Source organism: Oryctolagus cuniculus, chromosome 11 (assembly GCF_051225735.1).
Source record: "Oryctolagus cuniculus isolate XC-2025 breed Fujian yellow rabbit chromosome 11, ASM5122573v1, whole genome shotgun sequence".
Classification (NCBI taxonomy): domain Eukaryota; kingdom Metazoa; phylum Chordata; class Mammalia; order Lagomorpha; family Leporidae; genus Oryctolagus; species Oryctolagus cuniculus.
In genome coordinates, this window is record NC_142877.1 from 114,127,234 (window position 1) to 114,150,542 (window position 23,309).

General features: G+C 57.3%; 1 long non-coding RNA gene across 1 annotated transcript; it reads right to left on the bottom strand.

Moving 5' to 3' along the window:
- Window positions 1-3,089: 3,089 nt before the first annotated feature.
- LOC138844434 (uncharacterized) lies at window positions 3,090-4,698 on the bottom strand. Its single transcript, XR_011380277.2, has 2 exons — window positions 4,162-4,698; window positions 3,090-3,518 (listed from the first exon to the last, which is right to left on the bottom strand). It is a non-coding gene; the product is annotated as an uncharacterized LOC138844434 (long non-coding RNA).
- Between the last annotated feature and the right edge of the window lie 18,611 nt (window positions 4,699-23,309).

Sequence of the window (23,309 nt, forward strand, 5' to 3'; positions counted from 1 at the left end):
GCGCCTGTGACAGTCCGCGCTCCAAGACGTCTACAGCCGGGGCGAGTGCTTCTTCAGACCCTTTGCTTGCTACTGTGGCAGAGGCCGGCACTCCATGACGCCCCCCAGAGGCCAGCGCGGAGAATGTCATTTGCGCAGCTGCAAACGACAGGCTGCAGAATGGGGCCTGAAAACACGCCGGCCCTGGTTGGCTGGAGAGGATTTGCATGTGTGTGTATGTGTGTGTGTGGGGGGGGGGGTGACTCACAAAATGATGACATAAAACACCATGTTTTTCCAAAAAAACAAAAAATGTATCAGCTGAAAATGCAAACAAGGGACCGGAGCGGGCCCCGGCAGGCAGGTGGCTCACTGGGGCTCCTCCGTGGCTGAGCACCGTGGGCAAGCTGCTGGCAAACACGGGTAAGAGGGGCCGATGCACAGCCACCACCCTAATGGTGACGTGGCGTCCTCAGTCGAAAACATGTGGCTGATGATGAGGTGTGTGTTTGGGATTGGGTGATGAGTGGCCTCTAGCAACTTGGCGTTCATGGTGGGTAGCAGGTGACGGGGAGTCACCCCATTAAAAGAGCTTTCTCAGGCAGAGATCCGAGTCTCTGGGCTGTGACCCAGAGCGGAAGGCGTTAGAAAGGCCACTGGTTCCTGGGAAAGCAGTAGAGGATGCGTCGCACCTGCCAAGTCCTTGGGCCCCTGCACCCATGTGGGAGATCCAGAGGAAGCTCCTGGCTCCTGGCTTCAAATTGGTGCAGCTCCGGCCATTGCGGCCAATTGGGGAGTGAACCAGTGGATGAAAGACCTCTCTCTCTCTCTCTCTCTCTGCCTCTCCTCTCTCTCTGTAACTCTGACTTTCAGATAAATAAATAAATAAATGTTAAAAAAAAAAAAAAAAAGAAAGGCCATTGCTTGTGTCGGCTTTCTTCATTTGAGAGCCTTGTTCCTGGCCCAGCATGAGATGTCCAGGAGGGAAAATATGGCTTCCACGGGTTAGGATGACCCAAGAAGGGCTCCTCCATCACCCAGGGTTGGGGTAATTCAAGGGACGACTGGCAAAGTTGTCAGCAGCGCGCAGGAAAAGTGCGGGATGGGTCAACACCCCAGAGGTAGAATCACTGAGCCACCAGGAGGCACTGCCTACGAACCCTGGAAGGGGAGCGTCGTGGGGGCAGTGACCTTTAGTGGGTGGGCACGCTCGGCGGAAGTAACCCCGCAGGGAGGGCACCAGAGGGGTAACTGCCCCGCCTCCTCGCTCCCTCCCTCCTTCCCGTCTCCCTCGTGACTGGGGCGCCCCACTGCGAGGCTGAACAGGAAGTCATGCGAAGTTGGGCTGTCCTGATCCAGCAGGCAGAGAGCAGGTGGGGGAGAGCGGTGGGCAAATAGAATCTGGCGCCATCCACGCCGGTGCTTCATCCCAGGGCAGATTCCACGGTGCCGAGACAAAGAAGGAGGGGACTGCCGTCAGCCGCAGTGTCCTCGTGGCTCACGTCCATGCAGGCTCGACGTGCCGGACAGAGTGCGCCAGCGATGGACTGAAAGACGCGCACGGCGCTGGCACAGCCCCCGCATCCCCAGCTCATCGCAGGTCCAGGACAGAGGGCTGACGCTGCCTCTCGCGCTGTCCATTTCGTGGGCCCTCCCTCTCTGCTGGCATTGTGCTCTAAAGGGGGGCATTTGGTGGGATGGCCTCAGACATTGTTCCTACGAAATCTAAGGTCTTGTGAATTCTGTTGGCACCCGGTCGCCACAGTATCTCGCTCACAGGGCCGTGAGGTGAGGTGCACTCAGCGGCACCGTGGCTGTACCGTGGCCGTACACACACAGTTCCCTCTGCTGGGTGAGAGTGCTCCGCCCCCTGCCCCCCCCCCCCCGGCCAACATGGCCACCCACATCTCTGTTCAACGGCACACGAAGCTCCTCAGGGCTCTGCCTTTTTTTTTTTTTTAAGATTTTATTTATTTATTTGAGAGGTAGAGTTATAGACAGTGAGAGAGAAAGAGAGAGAGAGAGGTCTTCCATCCATTGATTCACTCCCCAAATGGTCACAACGGCCGGAGCCAAGCTGATCTGGAGCCAGGAGCCAGGGGCCAGGAGCTTCTTCTGGGTCTCCCATGTGGGTGCAGGGGCCCAAGGACTTGGGCCATCTTGCACTGCTTTCCCAGGCCATAGCAGAGAGCTGGGTTGCAAGAGGGGCAGCTTGGGACTCGAACCAGCACCCATATGGGACGCCGGCACCGCAGGCAGAGATTAACCTACTGCGCCATAGTGCCGGCCCCAGGGCTCTGACTTTTTAAACAGTCACGCTGCTGTGCGCCACCGCTTAGCTGAGTCCCATTCAGTTGTGAGCGTTCTGCGAATTCAGGGATGATTTTCCCCTCTGAGCCTTTGGAAATGTGTTCTTAAAGCATCTCAAATTGTCAGATGTGACAAAGTCAATAGTGCATAAAAGGAAAAACAGCTGGAAGGGAACGCGCTAAGTCTGCGAAGTCAAAAGGAAGACAAAGGAACAAGGAGAGAAGGAGTCATGAAGATGCGCACGAAGGGCTGAGCCTCCACCTGCAGCGCCGCATCCCACACGGGCCCCAGTTTGTGTCCCGGCTGCTCCTCTTCCGATCCTGCTCTGCTGTGGCCTTGGAAGGCAGTGGAGGATGGCCCGAGTGCTTGGACCCCTGCACCCACATGGGAGACCCGGAAGAAGCTCCTGGCTCTTGGCTTCGGATCAGCCAAGCTCCACCCATTGCGGCCATTTGCGGAGTGAACCAGCAGATGGAAGACCTCTCTCTCTCTCTGTCTCTCCCTCTCTCTGTTACTCTGCCTCTCAAATAAATAAATCTTGAAAAAAAAAAAAAGAAAAGTACACAACTCAGTGTCAACAACAACAAAAACAGAAGAAAAAAAATCTAACCAAACCAAAAAAAATCAACAAAACCCAAAATGGGTTCTTTGGAAAGACTCCAGCAACATTGAGGAAGATAAAAGGAAAGGATTAGAAATGAGAAAAAACCATAATTACAGATAAAGTAGAGATGTAAAAGATGCTGGCTTAAGAAACAGCCATCAAAAGCTTAGTGTACTACATTTTAAAATTTAGATTAAGCAAAGAGAACAGTATAATTTTATTTAAAAAGAAAATCAGAAAAACTCACAGCCTGAATTTCCCCTAAATTATCAAATCAACCGAAACACAATCTTCTTTCACTGGGCACTGACGGTTTTATGGCAAATTCTACCCAACGTTCAATAATAAATCCTGCTAATGACATAGACACCTTCCAGAAAAGACAGTAAAGTACCTCCATCCACACAGAACATCCTGGAAGCCTGTGTCAGTCTGTTCAGTGCTTTAAGAACAGAAAAACACAGCCTGGGCGGTTGATAAGCATTGGAGATTTGCTGCCCCCAGTTCTGGAGGCCGAAGTCCAGCACGGAGCCCGGACTCAGCGTCTCTGCTTCCAAGCTGGCGCCGTGAACGGTCTCGGGATGGAGAGGTGGGCACAGAGGGCAGCGAGTCCTTCCCCAAGAGACTTTGGACCACAGCATTAAATCCATCAGGGGCTACACGCCTCCCAGGACACCCGGCCTCCCGGACACCCCGCCTCCCAGGGCACCCCGCCTCCCAGGACACCCGGCCTCCCAGACACCCCACCTCCCAGACACCCCACCTCCCGGACACCCGCCTCCCAGACACCCCACCTCCCAGGACACCCCACCTCCTGGACACCCGCCTCCCAGACACCCCACCTCCCAGACACCCCACCTCCCAGACACCCCACCTCCTGGACACCCGCCTCCCAGACACCCCACCTCCCAGGACACCCCACCTCCCGGACACCCGCCTCCCAGACACCCCACCTCCCAGACACCCCGCCTCCCAGGACACCCCGCCTCCCAGGACACCCTGCCTCCCGGACTCCCCGCCTCCCAGACTCCCCGCCTCCCAGACACCCCGCCTCCCAGGACACCCCGCCTCTGGGACACCCGCCTCCCAGACACCCCACCTCCCAGGACACCCTGCCTCCCGGACACCCCACCTCCTGGACACCCCGACTCCTGGACACCCCACTTCCCAACACTGCCGCCTCCCAGACATCCCGCCTCCGGGACACCCTGCCTCCCTGTGTGGAGAATCCCACAGGAGTCTTAAAAGAGCCACGGATCACCGCTTACCTGGAAAGGAGGTGAACTGTGGTAGCTCCACAGTGAGACACTGGAAAGTCCCCACTCGCCACAGAAGAAAAGTCAAGTGGAGTTCTAAGTCAGGAGCCGAGGCGATGCCTAACGGCTGCGAGGGAGACGCTCCTACTCACACCAAGAGACATCGCTGGTCAGTCCGATAACAGTGCACCACGGGCAGTACCCTCCTGCCCACGCTGACTGGACCGTTCAAGCATAAGTAGGGCGGGGACAGTGTTGACTGGACTTTTCAGCTGTAAGCAAGGAGGAACCAGCATTGATTGGACAAGTCGAGGATGGCAGCTGGAGAACTGCCGGAAAATGAGGATAAAAGGGAGCCCTTGCTCCACTCTCCATCCTCTCGGGGATCATGGCCCGGCGTGTGTGAACCTCTGGATCTCCACACATCCGGAGCTGAAGAGGCAGCCGCTACTCTGCACGGAGCAGATGGCGGCACAAGCCGACCTGCAGAGCTGTCCCTGAGCTGTAACCCCACTGTCTGTGTGTCTGTGTGTCTGTGTGTCTCTGTGTGTGTGTGTGTGGGCCCTGTGTGTGCGAACCTCTGGATCTCCTTGCACTTGGAGCCGAAGAGCCAGCCCGCTAGCTTTTGCTACATGGCACAAGGCAACGACAGGATCAAAACTCCAGCCGAGACGCCGCCTCTCCGCCTGGCCTGGACCCCTTATCAGCTTACTGCCAGACCTGACCGCAGAGCCGGACCAGGCCTCTCAGCAGGGGACCTCTCCAACTTCTCGCCTGGCCGTCCGCCTGGGAACTTTGAGCCTACTGCCCAGAGGGACAGCCTTCCCACGACTTCCTGCCTCTGAGTGACTGATCCGAGTTCCGTCCCTGCTGGGACATTGAACTCTGGACACTCCCTGCAGGAGAAACACATTCGTGACCGTGATGCGAGCCTAGATACGTAGCAAACCAATGTTGTGCATTGAATCTTTTTTGTCCTTGTACTGTTCATTGTGATAGTACTTAAGATTATTTTAATAGTGTTTGTTGTGACTTATGGTATAAGAATATTGATTTTCTGGCCAATAAGTGATATTATTAAGATTAGGTATATATATTAAGATAAGTAGTTATGTTAAGCTAAGTAATTCAATAAGTGTGTTAAGTTAGCTGTAAGTTATGATAAGTGATATTATTGATAGTGATATTAGTGATATTGATAAGTGTAAAGTAATTATGTTGTTAGGTGATTAAGCTAAGTAGCTAAGTTAAGTAGTTAAGTCACATTAAGTAGTGGTGGTAACTTTATTGCTAGGTATATTCAATAGTATAGATTGATAAGTGTATTCAGTAGTATAGATTTATAAGTGTATTCAGTAGTATAGATGGATAAGTGTATTGGTACTGGTAAGTGTATTGACCTCAGTGAGCATGCTGATGAGTAGTGTGATAAAAACCCCTGGTGTGCAAGCAATATTCGGATCAGCGCGGTGCGCCGGCCGCGGCAGCCATTGGAGGGTGAACCAACGGCAAAGGAAGACCTTTCTCTCTGTGTCTCTCTCTCACTGTCCACTCTGCCTGTCCAAAAAAAAATCTCTCATTGGAAAGACAGTCTTGTGTCCTGGTGTTCCTTTCTTCCCCGTGACTGACAAGTCGTACGTCGCACTTGCTACTGTTGAGCTGCATGACAGTAGGCGCTCGCGACACCCGGACACCCTGACTCCTGGACACCCCGACTCCCGGACACTCCACCTCCCGGTCACCCCATCTCCCAACACTGCCACTTCCCAGACACCCCAACTCCCAGACACCCTGCCTCCTGGGACACCCTGCTTCCCAGACACCCCAACTCCCAACGCTGCAGCCTCCCAGATACCCCAACTCCCAGACACCCTGCCTCCTGGGACACCCTGCTTCCCGGACACCCCAACTCCCAACGCTGCCGCCTCCCAGACACCCCACCTCCCGGATACCCTGCCTCCCGGACACTCCGCCTCCTGGGACGCCCTGCCTCCCGGCACTGCCGCCGCCGCGGGTTCCATTCAGACTGCACCAGTGCCCAGACATGGGAATTCACGCAGCAGAGAGCACAAGCTGACTGCGCACACGCAGGTGGACAGAAACTTTGGCAAATGAAGTGGGGCAGCATACAAAAAGAGACAGACAACACAAGGGCCTGTGTGAGGTTTAGCCAGGCACTCAAGGCAGGCTTAGCATTTCAGTGTGTGACTAGTATGCACCTGCATAAGAGGGTATAGGAGAAAAACGGGGTTGTCCCAGCAGATGGCGGGGGGACCACTTGATACAATCCAGGACCCATTTGTAATTTAAACCACACACGTGTACACCTCTCTCTCTCTCTCTCTCTCTCTCTCTCTCTCTCTCTCTCTCCTATCACACACACACACACAAACACTCCACACCTCTTCACGCACTAGGAATAGAAGACATCTTGAATCCGATCACCTCTGTTGCGGGGAAAAACCACAGTGAATGTCATTTTTAGTAGGAAGTGTAGCCTACAGTGCCGGTCCCTTTTGCAGGCAGGAGGCAGGCAGGAGTGGCCAATGTCATTCATGTGGTCCCCGTGGAGTGGTCAGCCCAGCATGGCCTTCCGGGGAGGGGGGCACAAAGGCAGTGTGCACCTGCCATCGCCCACACTTGACGCGGTTCGGGACGGGGGTGTGAACCTGCGTGGATACGGGCCGGGAGCACTCCTAGCAGCTCTGTGCCCAATGCCCTGCCCTCAATGGACCTGCTGTGTGGTCACAGCTTGCGATTTGAGAATTTTTTTTAAAATGTCGGCCGGCGCCGCGGCTCACTAGGCTAATCCTCCGCCTAGCGGCGCCGGCACACCGGGTTCTAGTCCCGGTCGGGGCGCCGGATTCTGTCCCGGTTGCCCCTCTTCCAGGCCAGCTCTCTGCTGTGGCCAGGGAGTGCAGTGGAGGATGGCCCAAGTGCTTGGGTCCTGCACCCCATGGGAGACCAGGAAAAGCACCTGGCTCCTGGCTCCTGCCATCGGATCAGTGCGGTGCGCCGGCCGCGGCGGCCATTGGAGGGTGAACCAATGGCAAAGGAAGACCTTTCTCTCTGTCTCTCTCTCTCACTGTCCACTCTGCCTGTCAAAAAATAAAAAAAATTAAAAAAAAATTGAAAAAAATGTCATTGACAGCATCAACAAAATCTTTAAAGTGTTTGGGAATTACTCTGACTAAAGGCGTGCAGGATCTGTGTGTATAAAATCATAAATCTTAGCTGACAGGTTAGTAAACATTGGCAACCAAAGGGAGGACAACCCAGGCTCACGAATGGGCAAAGCACTGGAGGAGAGCAGCGTGCTACTGGCTGAGGGCCCAGCAAGGGAGCAGTGGGACAGAGTGGAGAGCCCGGATACGCCGCACCCCCCCCACCCCCGGTGCTGTCAGATGTACGGCACAGGTGGCTGCGCAGGGCAGTGCAAGAAAGGAGAAGTCAAGACTGTCGCTCGGGCAAACTGCTGGATCACACAGAGCACAGATCAGCTGAGATGAGATTCTTGACGCGAACCATTGCACAAAGCCGTGCTGCACACCTTCAGTTGCACAAAGGAAAGGCAGACTGTGAGAGGCTGATGAGCACAGGGTGCCACCTGCCCGACCCCGAGGTAGAGGATTCCTTTAATAGAACAAAAATGAGTAGACCTGATCCATCTGACTATGTTAAGCTTAAGACATGCGTTTCATCAAAAGACAAAGGGTGGGCCCCGAGCTAGAAGACACTGGCAAAGCATCATCTGACTGAGGAAAGATTAGTATCCAGAATGTATGAAGAATCACCACGAATCAGCCCGAAAAATCCAGGCAGCTACAGAAACGATGGGCAAAACCATGACACAGGAGAAAGCAAATGGACACCAAAGACACACAACGCTGGGGAACCCAGATTCAGTTCCACCTGTTTGCAAGATCGTTTGTGATTGGTGTGCACATTTGCAAGATGGGTTGTGATTGGTGTGCACATTTGCAAGATGGGTTGTGACTGGTGTGCACATTTGCAAGATGGGTTGTGACTGGTGTGCAGAGCTAGCATCCTTTAGAACCCAGCAATGCCCTCCAGGGTGCCATCTGGAGGCACAGGCAAGAGCATTCATGGCCACTCTGCAAAATGGTCACCAATGGACGTGAGCAACCCAAAGGCCAGTCCCCAGGACAGCACGGTCATGTGGGGCCCAGTGCACAGTGGTGCACAGACAGTTCTTAGAGACAATTGAAAAAAAAAAAAAAGCCAGTTACAGAAGATGCGGTTCATTTTCCTAAAGCCAACTGCTATGGACCCAAAGCAGCAAACTCAAACTTCAAGACGGAGGGAGACGCAGGTGCATAGGAGTGGTCAGTGACTGCTGCACGTACCCAGTAGTCGGGGGGGGGGGGGCCCAGCTGTTTGGTGATAACACCCTCTGGCTCACACACGCGTTGCATACATTCTTTTTGTGGGTCTCAAATAGAATGGGGGGGTGGCACCGTGGCTCACTTGGTTAATCCTCCGCTTGCGGCGCCAGCATACCATATGGGCGCCGGTCCTGTCCCGGTTGCTCCTCTTCCAGTCCAACTCTCTGCTGTGACCCGGGAGTGCAGTGGAGGATGGCCCAGGCGCTTGGGCCCTGCACCCGCATGGGAGACCAGGAGGAAGCACCTGACTCTTGGTTTCGAATCGGCACAGCGCTGGCCGTGGCAGCCATTTATGGGGTGAACCAACAGAAGGAAGACCTTTCTCTCTGTCTTTCTCTCACTGTCTAATTCTATCTGTCGAATAAATAAATAAATAATCTTTTAAAAAATACGATAGGGAAGACATCAGATAGATTAAAAGTTTAAACATCAGTTTCAGTGGAAGATTCCCAGCCTACAGTTCTCAGGACACTGGCCTCCTTATGTGTGATGTAATTTATTTATTTATTTATTTTTCTATTTGAAAGGCAGAGTTACAGAGAAGCAGAGGCAGAGAGAAAGGGCTTCCATCCACTGGTTCACTCCCCAATTGGCTGCAATAGCTGGAGCTGTGCCAATCCGAAGCCAGGAACCAGGAGCTTCTTCCAGGTCTCCCACGCAGGTGAAGGGGCCCAAGGACTTGGGCCATCTTCCACTGCTTTCCCAGGCCACAGCAGAGAGCTGGATCGGAAGTGGAGCAGCTGGGACTCAAACCAGCTCCCATATAGGATGCCGGCACTGCAGGTAGCAGCTTAACCCACTATGCCACAGCACTGGCCTGACGTAATCATTTTGGTCCATTATGCCAAGAGAGCGTCCCACTCTCTCCTGCTAAGGGTCTCTTTGCTGGGTTCAGTGTCGGGGCGGGGGAGGCGGGAGGTGGGGCTTGGAGGATGCAGAGAATTCCCCAGGGGAGTGACCTCTGGGTTTTGCAGTAACCAAGGTTTCAACAGGCAATGGATGGGTGAACATGACCTCGATTTGTTTTTCTGCTCTGCTGGCCCACGTAAGCAAACAGGCTTTTCCTGAAAGTCACAGGAGGGGGAGGCTGTGGCCTGGGGCACCTTCCTTGGGGAAAAAAGGCCAAGGGAGAAGGTCAAGGCCAGCGCTGTTGTCGGGAGGGAGCTCTCTGCCCAGGCTGAGAATTTCGGGACTTTCCGCCTCGGCACTTCTGGTTAACGTGTGATTGCTGTGCGAACAGGGGCAGCAGGTGCTTCGAGATCTGTGGTTTGGAGGCTCGTCCTTAGGGCCAATGAGGAACAGGACCTAAGGGCACAGCTGGGCAGGGGAGTGGGGGAGGGGGCGCCTCCTGCTCCAAGGAAGGGCAGGCGGCTGCCCCCGGGGTAGGGGGGTGCTGCTCTGAAGGGAAGGGAGGCAGAGGAGCCAGCCCGGGTTCTGTCTCCACCACTTCCTAGCCGATAACCCGGGGAAGAGGCGCTGTCTCTGCCTCTGTGAAAGGCGCTGGGGATAACAGTGCGTCGCTGTCTCAGAGTTTTTGTAAGAAATAAGGAAACAGACTTTGTGCCTTGCCTGGCACGCTGCACACTCAGTAAATGCAGATTTAGCCAAAAGGAGGTGATTAACGAAGTCCCCAAGCTTTGACAAGAAACGCTGAGCTGTTGGAAATGGCGGCGGTGGCACAGCAGGGCAGGGGTGTGCAGTGGGCACTGGCGGAGGCTGCAGGGGGTCACAGACGCAGGTCCTTCTGGGAACTGCAGACACCGTGGTCATGACTGTGCAGCGGATTTTCGCAAGCTGTGGGCGGCCCCTCGCAGGCTGCTTACGAGAACTCGGCAGCTTTCCCACAGGGCAGGATGGGCTTGCTCAGCAGTGGGCACTGAAATGAATGTCCAGCCAGGGGCAGCTGGGACTCTCGGGTGGTTGGGTCTGGGCCCGTGACCTTCCTGCTCGGAGCGTGGGCTCCCTGGGAGTCCTTTTGGGTGGCAGGTGCTCACATCTGGCAACTCAGGAACTGGGCACCTGGGAGCCAGTCGTGAACCTCTGCAGATGAGCGTTAGTGACAGCACGCGCATGTTCCTGTGTGCATGCATGTGTGTGCATGTGAGTGCCTGTGTGCACACACGTATGTGTCCAGGTGTGTTGGTGTGTGCATGTGCATGTGAGTGCCTTGTGTGCATGTATGTGTGTGCATGTATGATTGTATGTGCGTGTCAGTGCACACATGTGTGTATGTGTGTTGGTGTGTGTGCATGTGCATGTGAGTGCCTTGTGTGCCTATGTGTTTGTGTATGTATGTGCATGCGTGTGTATGTATGGTTGTGTGTGCATGTCACTGCATGTATGTGTGTTGGTGTGTTGGTGTGTGTGCTTGTGTGTTTGTGTGTTTGTATTTGTGCATCTGTGTGCCTGTGTGTGCAAGAAGAGGGAGTGGGGCACCCGATACCAAAGCAACATGAGCTGAGTGCGTCAAAGTCGAGCACAGAAGAGCAAACCTTCCCGTACCTGACGTAGAAAGGGACCCCGAGACTGCCCCACAGTGCCGTTTCCTGTTCACGCAGTCCAACACTTCTATGCAGGGCTGGTACTATGGCACGGTAGATTAAGCCGCCATCTGCATTGCCGGCATCCTATATGGACACGAGTTCAAGTCCCGGCTGCTCCGCTCCTGATCCAGCTATGGCCTGGGAAAGCAGTAGAAGATGGCCCAAGTCCCGCCCCTGTGTGGGAGACTTGGAAGAAGCTCCTGGCTCCTGGCTTCAGCTTGGCCCTGCTCCGGCCATTGTGGCCATTTGGGGAGTGAACCAGCAGTTGGATCTCTCTGTGTCACTCCCTCTCTTTCCGTAATTCTGACTTTTAGATAAATACATACTTTAAAAAAAAAACACTTTTGCACATTTCTTGGCCTGCTGCGTTTCCTCCTCTGAACTGCTCTCCCTCTGTTTTTTCTCCAGCTGCCGTCAGGCAGGGACCCAGCTCTGGTGCAGCCCGCGTCCTGCACACCTCTGCTCTCCGTTCACCGCTTTCTCTCTGCCTTGGTAGGTGGTTTCTCCCCTCTCTGTGGGCACACGGGGGCTTTGGGACCATCTGCTTCCTGAATTCTGGAAGGGCGCCACTCAGGGGCTCTCAGAACGCTCCAGACAAAGGAGCCCAGGGAACCCCCTGGTCAGTTTGGCCACAGAAATCCAGCCCTTTTCTGGACAACCCAGCCTCTTCCCGATTCACCAGCCCAGTTCCTTATCTTCTTTGCACATAACTAACTTTCCTGCGCCCGTTATCAGGGAGACTGTGTCTCAGCTCCAAACCCATTCCTCCCTACCCCGCCCGTTTAGGAGGCTGGGCCTGGGACTCCCCAACCACAGTGGCCAGCTGGTTCCCGGTCACCCTCCACCCCTGCCCCCCAAAGGGAGCTAGAAGCAAGCTGCAAGCTGCAAGGTAGAAGGGACCGGCTCCCAGCTGCCTGTGGCTGTGGCTGCAGCCATGGCTGTGGCTCCGCCTGCGGCTGTAGTCATGACCATGACCGTGACCATGGCCGTGGCCATGGCAGGCCCAGCCCGGCTGCTTCACGCAGCAGTGATGTTTCTTCCCCGTGGCAGCAGCTGGGCTATTGCAGCGTCTCCAACACTGGCGAGCGAGGCTGACAGTACCCCCAGGACCACCACCCCACATTCCAGCACCAGCGGGACGGCATCCCCACTGCAGAGAGCCAGGTTTACCATTATGGGGTCCCTGTCTCGGTCCCTTAAGGCCTTACAATTCCAACCTCTTCCCTTTGTTCCCCCAGCCCAGGGGGGAGGTGGCTGCTTCTTGCAATTAAAGATTTGTTTATTTAACTGAGAGGCAGAGTTACCAACAGAGAGGGAGAGACAGACAGAAAGGTCTTCCACCTGCTGGTTCACTCCCCAGATGGCTGCAATGGCCAGAGCTGAGCTGATCCGAAGCCAGGAGCCAGGAGCTTCCTCCGGGTCTCTCACGTGGGTGCAGGGGCCCAGGGACTTGGGCCATCTTCCACTAAACCACAGCGCTGGCCCCGTGAACAAATCTGTATGTGAAGTTCTCTCTGGTCAAATAACTACTGTGATTCCTGCCCGTGGAGTGCACCCACACTGCCACACTCAATGATTATCAGTTCTATCTACTGTGTGGTCATGGGCAGAGATGAAGCCCTGGGTCTTCCAGGGTGAACTTTACTCCTGGAATGTTCGGTCCTCAAGGGAACAAGCCTCTGGACCCTGCTCTCTCTCCCTCTGCTCCCGTCTTCTCGAGATGCCAAGTTCAACTCTCATCCCCAGCAGAGTGATAAAGTCATCTACCGTGAGTGTACTATGTGCCGCCTATCTCCTTGTGTATTTCTACACATTTAGTCCTCAGAACACCCCGTGAGGTGGCTGCTAGTATTATACTCATCTCATAGTCAAAGACATCAGCACACAGAGAAGTTAAAAGATTTGCCCAGGCCAGCGCCACGGCTCACTAGGCTAATCCTCCACCTGCGGCGTCGGCACCCCAGGTTCTAGTCCCGGTTGGGGCGCCAGATTCTGTCCTGTTTGCTCCTCTTCTAGTCCAGCTCTCTGCTGTCGCCAGGGAAGGCAGTGGAGGATGGCTCAAGTCCTTGGGCCCTGCACCCGCATGGGAGAACAGGAGAAGCACATGGCTCCTGGCTTCAGATCGGCACAGAACGCTGGCCACAATGTGCCGGCCATAGCGGCCACTTGGTGGGTGAACCAACGGAAAAAGGAAGACCTTTATCTCTTCTCTTTCTCACTGTCTAACTCTGCCTGTCAAAAAAAAAAAAAAAAAAAAAAAAAAAGATTTGCCCAAGGATTTGCCAAGGAGGTTGGGCCAGAAATCAACCCCAGGCAGCTCTCTCCAGAGGCCATGGGCTTCTCCCACTGCCTGGTGGTGGGGTGGAAAGGACTGGCTTTTTAAAATTTATTTATTTATTTGAGAGGCAGAGTTATAGACAAAGAGAGGGAGAGACAGAGAGAGAGGTCTTCCATCTGCTGGTTCACTCCCCAAATGGCCACAACAGGCGGAGTTGGGCCAATCTGAAACCAGGAGCCAGGAGCTTTTGCCAGGTCTCCCACGTGGGTGCAGAGGCCCAAGGCCTTGGGCCATCTTCCTCTGCTTTCCCAGGCCGCAGCAGAGAGCTGGATCGGAAGAGGAGCAGCCGGGACACAGACTGGAGCCCACGTGGGAAGCCGGCACCGCAGGCAGAGGCTTAACCTTCCACATCACAGTGCTGGCCCCAAAAGAAGTGGCTTCAAAGTGGAAAAAAGAGACAGAGACAGAGGGCCGGGTGAGCAGGGTGCTTCCTCCCAAGGGCTCTGTAGATGGTCATGGCCATGTTGACAGAGTTCCCCTCTCTCTCTCTCTCTGTGTGAGTGTGTGTCTCCAAGGTTCTCCCCCCAGTAAGGACATCAGCCCACCTCATGGCCTCACATTCCCTCAACTCCTCTGCAAAGACCTGTCCTCAAGCAAGGCCCCGAGCTCTGGACCTGCAGGGTGGGACTGCAACACAGGAGCTGGGGCCTGGGGGGGGGTGGGCAGAATGCGCCCCGTGGCAGGAGGGCAGAGCTGACACCAGAGAGGGGCTTTGCTAGACCATGAGCACCCAGAGGTGCAGGAAGGGCGTGGAAGGCCAAGGGCCGGACAGGGGTCTGCGGGGCGGGGAGTGGGGACGGAGGGCTCTGGGGCGAAGTCCTGGGTCCCCACCGATGTCCCAGGAGGCTTCCAGCTGCCACCGTGGTGAGCAGGGAGGTCCGTGTACAGGGCCAGGAACCGATGGCCTCTTGGGGAGCGCGTGACCAGTTCCAGCTGGGCTCCGTTGCATTCGTCATGGTTTGATGCCACGTGGGGAGTGAAGTCCTCCCCAGGGGCCCCCAGTCCTGGATGCACTGGGGGTGGGTGGGGTTCGTCCCCCTGAAATGTTGGTCCGGAGGTGTCCTCCAAGGCCGTGAAGCAGAGTTGGCGTCCCTGGGCACCCCAATTGCTCTGTGCAAGGCAAGGGCCGGGCACACGGACCCGAGTCTGTGTGAGCTCCTGCCGGTAGCAGCCCTGTCTGATGCCCCCTTGTCCGGGGGGCTCACAGCTCCCTAAGAAGGCACAATGCCGCCAGGGGTGCCGGGAAGCGTCCTGTCCCCGTGAAGGCTGCAGCAGGGGCCCCTTGACGACAGGCAGGTGGCTCCGGGAGTTTCTAGAACCCATAGGAGGTGCAGCTGCATGCTGGGTTGACAGGAGGATGCAGGGCTGGAGGTCAAGTTCCCAGGGCAGGGACCCCTCTTCTGCAGCCTCCCCGGGCCCTGTCACCTGCGGACGTCTGACCTCTGGCTGGTTTGTCCACCTACACCCCCACCAGTCACCCGCCGCCATGAACTCCCCACTCCCTCTGACGTGCTCAAGCAGCTATCGGTTCGAAGGAATCAAATTGTGCAAGAGGGAGCGTGAGCAAGCGCACGCTAGCGATGCGGCCAAAACCACAGTGTGGGGAGACGCAGCGCTCCTGGAGGCCCCCGGCACAGAGTCAGCGCCTCGTGCACCGCGGGCGCGCCCCCCACCCGCTGCGGGGAGCAGTGGGGAGTCCCAGGATGGGGACACAGGGGCCTTGAGCCCCGGCCACCCCTCTCCTCTGCCAGCGCCCCCCACCAGGACTGAGCTATAGCCCAGCCTGCCTTCTCTGGGCCCAGTGCTCACCCCCCCCCCACTACCACACTTGCGGGCTCTCTGGCCTCCCAGGGTCACCCCCGGGCAGCGTTCTCAGGGCAGGTCCTTCTCTCCCAGTGGCTGAGCCCCCGGGCCCCTCCCCAAGCTGGCAGCTCTGCTCCACCCTCAGCCCTGACCTACGACAGCAGGGAGTCTGCAGGACCACAGCCGTCTCCCTGGTCACCTCGGGCTTTGGTTCTCCTCCCTGGGACAGGCCTGGCTTTGGACACCTCGGTCCCCCGGCCCCAGACTGCAGACTCCCTGTCCCCTTCCATGCTGTTCCGTTACCTGTCACCTGGGCTCCCCACCCGCCCCTGCTTTCCCGGGCACTGGCGTTAGCTGGGTGGCCCTGCAACTGCCTGAAGTCCCTCAGCTCCCGCCTCCTGCCCAGGGACCGTGGGAAGCAGCCCATCGCTCAGAAAGAATTTTCCAGAAGTTTCTCCCTGGAGAGCTGTCTGTCTCAGCGCTGCTCGGATGCTCAGAGCCTCCCACTTCCCTCTGGACTCAGACCTCGTGGTCGGCTCCCAGGATCCCCTTCACCTTGGTTCCGCCCTCAAAAGACAACAGGTGTTGTAGCTCTGTCCTTGGGGAGGAAGTTTTTCTTAAAAAAAAAAAAAAAGATTTATTTTATGTATTTGAAAGGCAGAATTAGAGAGAGCCAGAGAGAGAGGTCGTCCAGCCGCTGGTTCACTCCCCAAATGGTCACAACGACCAGGGCTGAGCCAGGCCAAAGCCAGGAGCCAGGAGCGTCTTCCAGGCCTCCCACTTGGGCCATCTTCCACTGTTTTCCCAGGCGCATCAGCAGAGATCTGGACCGGAAGTGGAGCAGCCAGGACTCAAACTAGTGCCCATATGGGATGCCAGCCTCACAGGTGGCGGCTTTACCCACTACACCACAGCGCCGGCCCCGGGGAGAAAAACTCTTGCATGGTTGTCTGGGTTGACATCACAGCGAGTGGCAGGAAGGCTTTGATGCACCCACCTGGCAGGGTACGACCCGGCTCCCAGCTGCAGCCCAGCCGATCAGGGGAAAGGGGGCCCTTCCCCCGGAGCGGAGCGCTCCTCCTGAGAATGCTGGCGCTGCCCGCAGGACGGGAAGAGCGCACTGCCTTTCGTTGGGAGGAGAATGACGGTCAGAGCTGCTACTTCCCAGCTTCTTTCCGGTCAGATGAGACGGCACACGAGATAACCAAAGGCACGAAAAACTTCGGATACTCAAGTCTCTTCAAGATTAGGGAAACGGAACGGACAGAATTGCAGGGGAAGTGCCAAACACATTGGACTTTTAAGAAACCGTTCCTTGGGTGGACACCGGCCAGTGGTCAGCCCACGGAACTCAGGTCTCAGTCCTCCTTCTGTTGCTAAGCGACTTAGCGTGCACTGGGAGCCCCGTGAAGAAGGCAGGTTCACCTGGATCCCGGTGCTGAGGCTGGCAAGTCCAAGTGCATGGTGCTGTTGTCGGAGGAGGCCCTCTGGCTAAAGCCACGGTAGGGGCCTCACCCTCCTGACCTCACCAGGGCGGATTTGCCTTGCAGAAACCCAGCCTCCAAATACCATTCACCCTCGACCTTGGGGATTAAGTTCCCAGCTCATGGGCTTTTTGGGGAGCCCAAGGGAAACACAGTAGCATTTCACACGCGGCTGCTGGTGGGCAGAACCGCTGGAGGCCTGGGGGCCACAGCGAAGCTCCGATGTGAGTACCACATTGCAAACAGCTAACGGGGGTCACCTGGGGGGGGGGCGGCCTGTGGCACGAGAGGAAGGAAAAGCTTCGAGGAGTTAAGAAGCTCATTTCAGGCGTCTCAGGAGGAGTTCAAGTGAAGTGGGCACATGGGACTGTGCAGAGGTCAGACCCTGCGTGGTTAAAGACGACCAAATGAGGCCCTAACCCTGGGACACCCTGAGGACCAGCACCTGCAGAGCCTAAGGTCTCTGCCGAGGCCGCCCACACCGTGCAGGGAAGCGACCCTCTTCCGAGAAAACTCACACACACAGCGGGTCGAGGCGAGGCCGCCTGTGGTTTCAGCGGGGCTGCTGGTGGCGTAACGGGTTCGCCCTTACCCAGGGATCGCATCAGAAGGCGGATTCACGTCCATGCCCGCCTGCACAGGGCCCGAGCCTTGACCTTGGCTCTTGGCACTGGCCAGAGCCGTTCCATGCAGGGCCCTGTAGGGAGCCTGGGCCCTGCCTGTTTCCACTCTGGCAGCGCGGAGTGCAGTGAGAATATCGGCAGTGGCTCCAGGGGTCACCCATCGCACAGGAATTGTGCAGAGGCCAAAGTGACAGCTTTCCTGGCAGGGAGGGGTCCCTTCGTGTCTCAGTGGCCAAACCGTCACTTGCCCCCTCCCCCCACGCCTTCCTGAGCCGGTCCCTGGCAAGGGGACGTGTGTCCTGGGCACTCACACTGACCAACTAGGCTCTCCAGTGTGGGAAGCGGACGCCCCCAGGGTGACCTCCCTGTGGCCCCCAGTGCCTGCCCCTGAACAGGGGTCTTGTGAAGCCTGGTGGGAGCGCAGCAGAGGAGCCCCCGGGTGACCTGGCACGGACAGTGCTGGGGGATTGGCATTCTTGCCCAGAAACCTGTCGGCACTTCAAGACTGGGTGCCGGGGCTGGCGCTGGGTGTAGTAGTTAAGCCTCCATCTACAACACCAGCACCCACAGGGGCGCCTGTTTGAGTCCCGGCTGCTCCACTTCCCATCCAGCTCCCTGCTAACACACCTGGGAAAGCAGTAGAAGGTGGCGCAAGTGTTTGGGCCCCAGCACCCGTGTGGGAGAACTAGATGGAGCTCCAGGCTCCTGGTTTCTGGCTGGCCCAACACCAGTCATCGCAGTCGCCTGGGGAATGAACCAGTGAATGAAAGATATCTCTCTCTTTCTCTCTCTCTCTCTCTTTCTTCCCCCTTACTCTCTGTAACTCTGCCTTTCAAATAAATAAAATAAATCTTAAAAAAAAAAAAAAGTAGGGACTGGTGCTGTGGCACAGCAGGTAAAGCCACTGCCTGCTGTGCCGGCATCCCATTTGGGCACTGGTTCGGATCCTGGCTGCTCCACTTCTGATCCAGCTCTCTGCTGTGGCCTGGGAAAGCAGTAGAAGATGGCCCAAGGCCTTGGGCCCCTGCACCCACGTGGGAGACCAGGAAGAAGCTCCTGGCTCCTGGCTTTGGATCAGCTCGGCTCCAGACGTTGCGGTCATTTGGGGAGTGAACCAGCAGGTGGAAGACCTCCCTCCCTGTCTCTACCTCTGCCTCTTTGTAGCTCCACCTTTTGAATAAATAAATAAATCTTTTAAAAAATAAGTAAATAAAGGCAGCTGCAGACTGGCTGGGGTTTGAACACATAGGCCAGACAAGTGGGAGCTGACGGTGCATGGCCTGGGAAAGACGAGCTCTGGGCGGGCTCGGGACGAAGGCTGGTTCAGGGAGATGGGCATCTCAGGAGACGCCACTCCCCATCCTGAACGGCGCCCCCCAGAGTTGTGCAACGTGGCAGCCCTGAGAGCAAGGGAAGGGGGCTGAGGGAGCTGGGGCGGAGGCACCGGGCGGAAGCTCTGGACACGGACGAGGGCCTGGCTGGGGCCTGGCTGGGGCCTGGCCGGAGGCACGGGTGGGGAACGGTGGAAGCCGAGTGAACGGAAATTGGCAGAGGGGCCAGGGGCCGGAAGGCCGTTGTTTATGGAAAGACCGAGGCCGGGGCAGCCACGCCGGGCAGATAACGAAGCGAGGTTTTGTTGGCTGCAGTTGCTCAAGAGAGACGGCGGAAGTCCACTTAGATACCAGGAAAGTGAAGAAAAATAAGTCAGATTGCAGATAACGCGGTACCTGGCCGAAACGACTGTCAGGAAAATCGGGCGGTTTGAGATCAGCGCGGAGCAGCCGCCACGGTCATCTTTTGATGCCTTCACTGTTCCCACTCGACGCAGCCCCCGTCCCCTCCTGTCAGCGGCCGCACGCGAGGCCCCCTGCAGCCCCGTAGGGCTGGGGAGGAGGAGTAAGTGCGTGCTCCCTGCCCCCCACCGGCTGCCAGCCTCGCGAGGGAGACAGAAGGCCAGGCGGCTCTGCTAGGACGTGGCGTGTGCGGGAGGTCCTGCAGAGGGCCCGGGCGGGCAGAGGCCAGGCCAAGTCTTACCAACTTCCCTCCGGGCAGGAGGCCACACTGGGCCTCCTCCGTTCACCTCCCCGAAGTCCCCGGAGCTGGAGTGGACATGAGGAGGAAGGGGACAGAAGGCCTAGGACCCACATTTGCTCCTGAGACCCCTTACCGAGGCCGAAAGAGGTAGCAACGACCCCACCCCCGCCGCTCAGTGGCTGTGGCCTTGGAGGGCGTTGGGCCTAGTCCTCTGCACTGGCTGCTGCCCTGCTGAGGCCAGCGAGTAGATCCTGGGGACAGCGAGTCTGCAGGCAGAAGCCACCACCTCCGGGAGGCTGCCAGGATGTTACTCTTCCTCTGCCCCACAAGACACTCCTCAACCCCGAGCCCCAGCTCCAGGGGGCACCTTCCCTGTGGGTGCCCCTCTGGCCCCCGGGGGGATGTCTCTGGCCTCCATGAGTGTCCCCTCTGGGTGAGGTCTCTGGGGACACAGGGGAGAGGTGTGTGCATCTGCATCCCCCTCTCGAGACCCGAAAGCCCAGAGTGGCAGCTCCGTGCCCGTGACCTGGCCCGCAGCAGGTGCGCCGTGCCCCCTGCAGGATGCACCAATCAGAGGGCCAAACGGCGCCGTCCTCTCGGCCCACAGCAGCGGCCCTGCCCGGGGAGGTCCTCCCAGGCGCCCTGTGAGGGGGACAGCCCCTCTCCTCCCCACTCACCAGGTTGGCACCGTGTGAGGGCCTAGGCTAGACCAGGGCTGGAAAGAGCCGGACAGCAGACGTGGCGCCAGGGCTCTCACGGTCTCTATCTCCACCACTCAGCTTTGCCACCGGAGGAGCACAGAAAGAGGTGTCGCCGGCACGGACACAAGCGCTCAGGAGTAGCTGCGCTCCGCTGAAACCGCCTACGGGAGATGAAATTTGCATTTCATGTCACTTCCACGGGACCAAATACTCTTCTTCCTTTGATTTTTTTCCCTAATCATTTCAAAATTAAACAACCATTTTAGCTCATGCACCAAACAAAAACCGGCACGGGGCTATCTTTGGCCTGCAATGCGTAGCGTCCCAACACCTGCTATGGAACGAGTAAGATCGGCTTGCTAACAGGCTTATTTGGGTCTCGCCTGCTAGTCTACAGGAAGAAGAGAATTACCAGGAACACAGCCTTTGCGTACAGACGACTCTATTGGGCAGGGCTTCAGCGCGTACTTGTGGGGGACACAACCCAGCCCATTCCAGACGTGCGAGCGCAGGGCTGCCCGGCAGCCAAGGCAAGGAGGGAGGAGAGGGAGCAGCAGCCGACAGCCCCACAGCCTCCCGGTGAGGAGGAGGGTGCAGGTCCAGACGGAGACACCTGCGAAGCATCCCGTGAGGTTGGGGGACTGCACAGCATCGGGGCGCACTCCGGGCTGCCGGGATGAGAGACACAGATATACAAAGCTGTGGGCAGCAGGCACACCCCGCACCGCCATCTTGGCTCTCAATACCATTCTCCTCTAAGAGGAGCCGGAGAAATGCTGGAGTCCATGGCCGGAGTCCAACAGGAGCCCAGGGCGGGCCGTGGCGCCTGGAAGGCAGGATGGTCTTCAGAGAGCCTGGGGAGCGACAGCCACTCCTGGGAGCCATGATGAGCGCTCGTGGGCAAACCATGGGGGACGGAGCACCCACACCAACAACGGCGGCAACCGAGTGGACCCCACTCAACGAGACAGGGGCACCTGCCTGAGCATGCGCTGATTAAAAAAGCGAATGAGAGCGCGCGGAGGGAGAACAGCTCTCCTTCCCACGGAGTGTCTGCTGATGACGGCACAGTCGCTGCTTGGCGATGCCCCGGAGAGGGGCTGGCGCAGTTAAGAGCCGTCGCCGCCTTCCAGAAGGAGCAGTGGGGGTGCGATGAGGAAGTCTCCACACCTCTCCCTGCCAAACACTCACTCACTGCGGACAGAGGAGGAAGCCACTTTGCAATGGAGACGCTTGGCCAACACCAACCTAACCAAGAGCTCCAGGCGGCGCATCCATTGTCACGGGACAAATGACACCGCCACCAGACGGGACCCACCGAGAGGAACATGGCACTGCCTCTGCCGGATTCTGGCCCCAAATGTATGCCCCTGGAAGCCCCAAATCGAGGGAGGTTCTGCCCAAGGACCACCGGGCAGCCTTCCAAGAGGCCGTGGCAGGCAGAGGGTTCCCGAGGGAAGGGGCTCGGAGGGACACACCCACTGGGTGCAGGGGGCGGGGCGTGGCGGCAGACCCTCTGAAACCAGGCCTCCCCGGGGTCTCCGCAATGTTCACGAACATGCGTGTGATGGAAACACGCGCCATGGGTTTCGAAGACATCATTCTTCATTCCGTTTTTAATCAGCTTCGTGAAGCAGCCTCGGGTTACGCCCATGCCAAGGGCTTCCCGGGTTTCTCCGACTCTGGGTTGGGAGAGGACCGGCCAGCGAGGGAAGGACCCGCCCAGGGTCTCGACGTCTTTCTTTTCGGCAGGACCCTCGGGGCCACCAGGGCCACCGGGGATCCTTGCCCCCGGGAAGGGGCGTCTCCAGCTGCTTTTCGGGGTTTCTGCTCACTGTCACCACTGGGCTTCTTTTCCTTGTGAGTTCAGCTGTGAGCTGCAATTGAGAATGGCTGCATCCAGAGAAATCGCCACTTGTTCCCGGTGGGAGACCCTCCTAGAGAGCTCCCTCCCGGAGGGTACGGCAGGAACATGGGGTTGGGCGGCCCCACGCGCGTGGGAGCCCGAGGCTTGGGCTCCAGGTGGTCAGAACTGCTCATCCGCCAGCCGTTGGTGTCACTTCCTGTTGGCTGTGCTCTGGTTTCGCTGGGTGGTGGGGGCGGGGCCTCCATGTCTGTGCAGTCCAGCAGTACCGGGAAGGACGACGTGGCCCAGGATCTGGGTGTTGCACAGTAACAGAGAACCTCAAAGTGGCTGCTGCCATACTGTCCTCCCGCTGGCTCCCGGCACCTGCCCCCAGGGGAGGGCACCTGTGCTGAAGCTGGGGCAGGCCAGACCCCCACACGCAGGTGAGAGGGTGGCGCGGACGGACCGAGCAGCCTTGCCCGGATTTGGGCAGGAGGGCCGGCGTAGCCCCTCCCAGCTCCCCTCGGCCCGGAAGGGGATTTCGGTCGAGATTCTGTTGACTCACCTTCTTTCTCAATTTGCTTCTGGCCTCGGGGGCAGAGGTCCCCGCCTCCCCAGCGACCTTCTCAGTGTGAAGTTCACAGCTGGGTCCCTCTGTTGCCTCAGCCTGCTGTTCCTGGGAGTGGCATTCTCTGAGCGGCCGTCGTGGTTGTCAGTTTCAACTGGAGCGGGGAGCAGAGTCTAGGATTTTCGCTTTGCTCTGTTGTTTAATCTGGAAATCTGCTTTTTGTCTTTCAAAAAACATTTATTTATTTGAAAGGCAGAGAGAGAGAGAGAAAGAGAGAGAGAGAGAGAGGGAGAGAAATTGATCTATCCACTTCTTCACTCCCCAAATGGTTGCAACAGCCAGGGCTGGGCCAGGCCAAAGCCAGGAGCTTCTTCTGGGTCTCGCACATGGGTGCAGGGGCCCAAACACTTGGGCCGTCTTCCACTGCTTTCCCAGGTGCATTAGCAGGGAGCTGGATTGGGAGCGGAGCAGCCGGGACTGGAACTAGCATCCATATGGGATGCCAGTGCTGCAAGGTGACATCTTAACCTGCTTTGCCACAATGCTAGCCCCATAAATATATTACCTAAGAAAATAAATAAAAAGACAGCCACATATAAAAGTATTCCATACAAGTGTAGTTCAAGAACAGGTGCGACCCAGTATAGTGGTTCTTCAAGAACGGAAGCCTAGCTTTCCTACACGGTCCGCAATCCCACGTCTGGGTCTACACCTGGAAGAAGTGAAGCAGGTGCCCAAGCGGATGGCGCCCATAGGGAGCAGCGTCGGCCAAAAGGCGGGAGCCATTCACGAGTCCCTCAGCCAACGGGGAGCC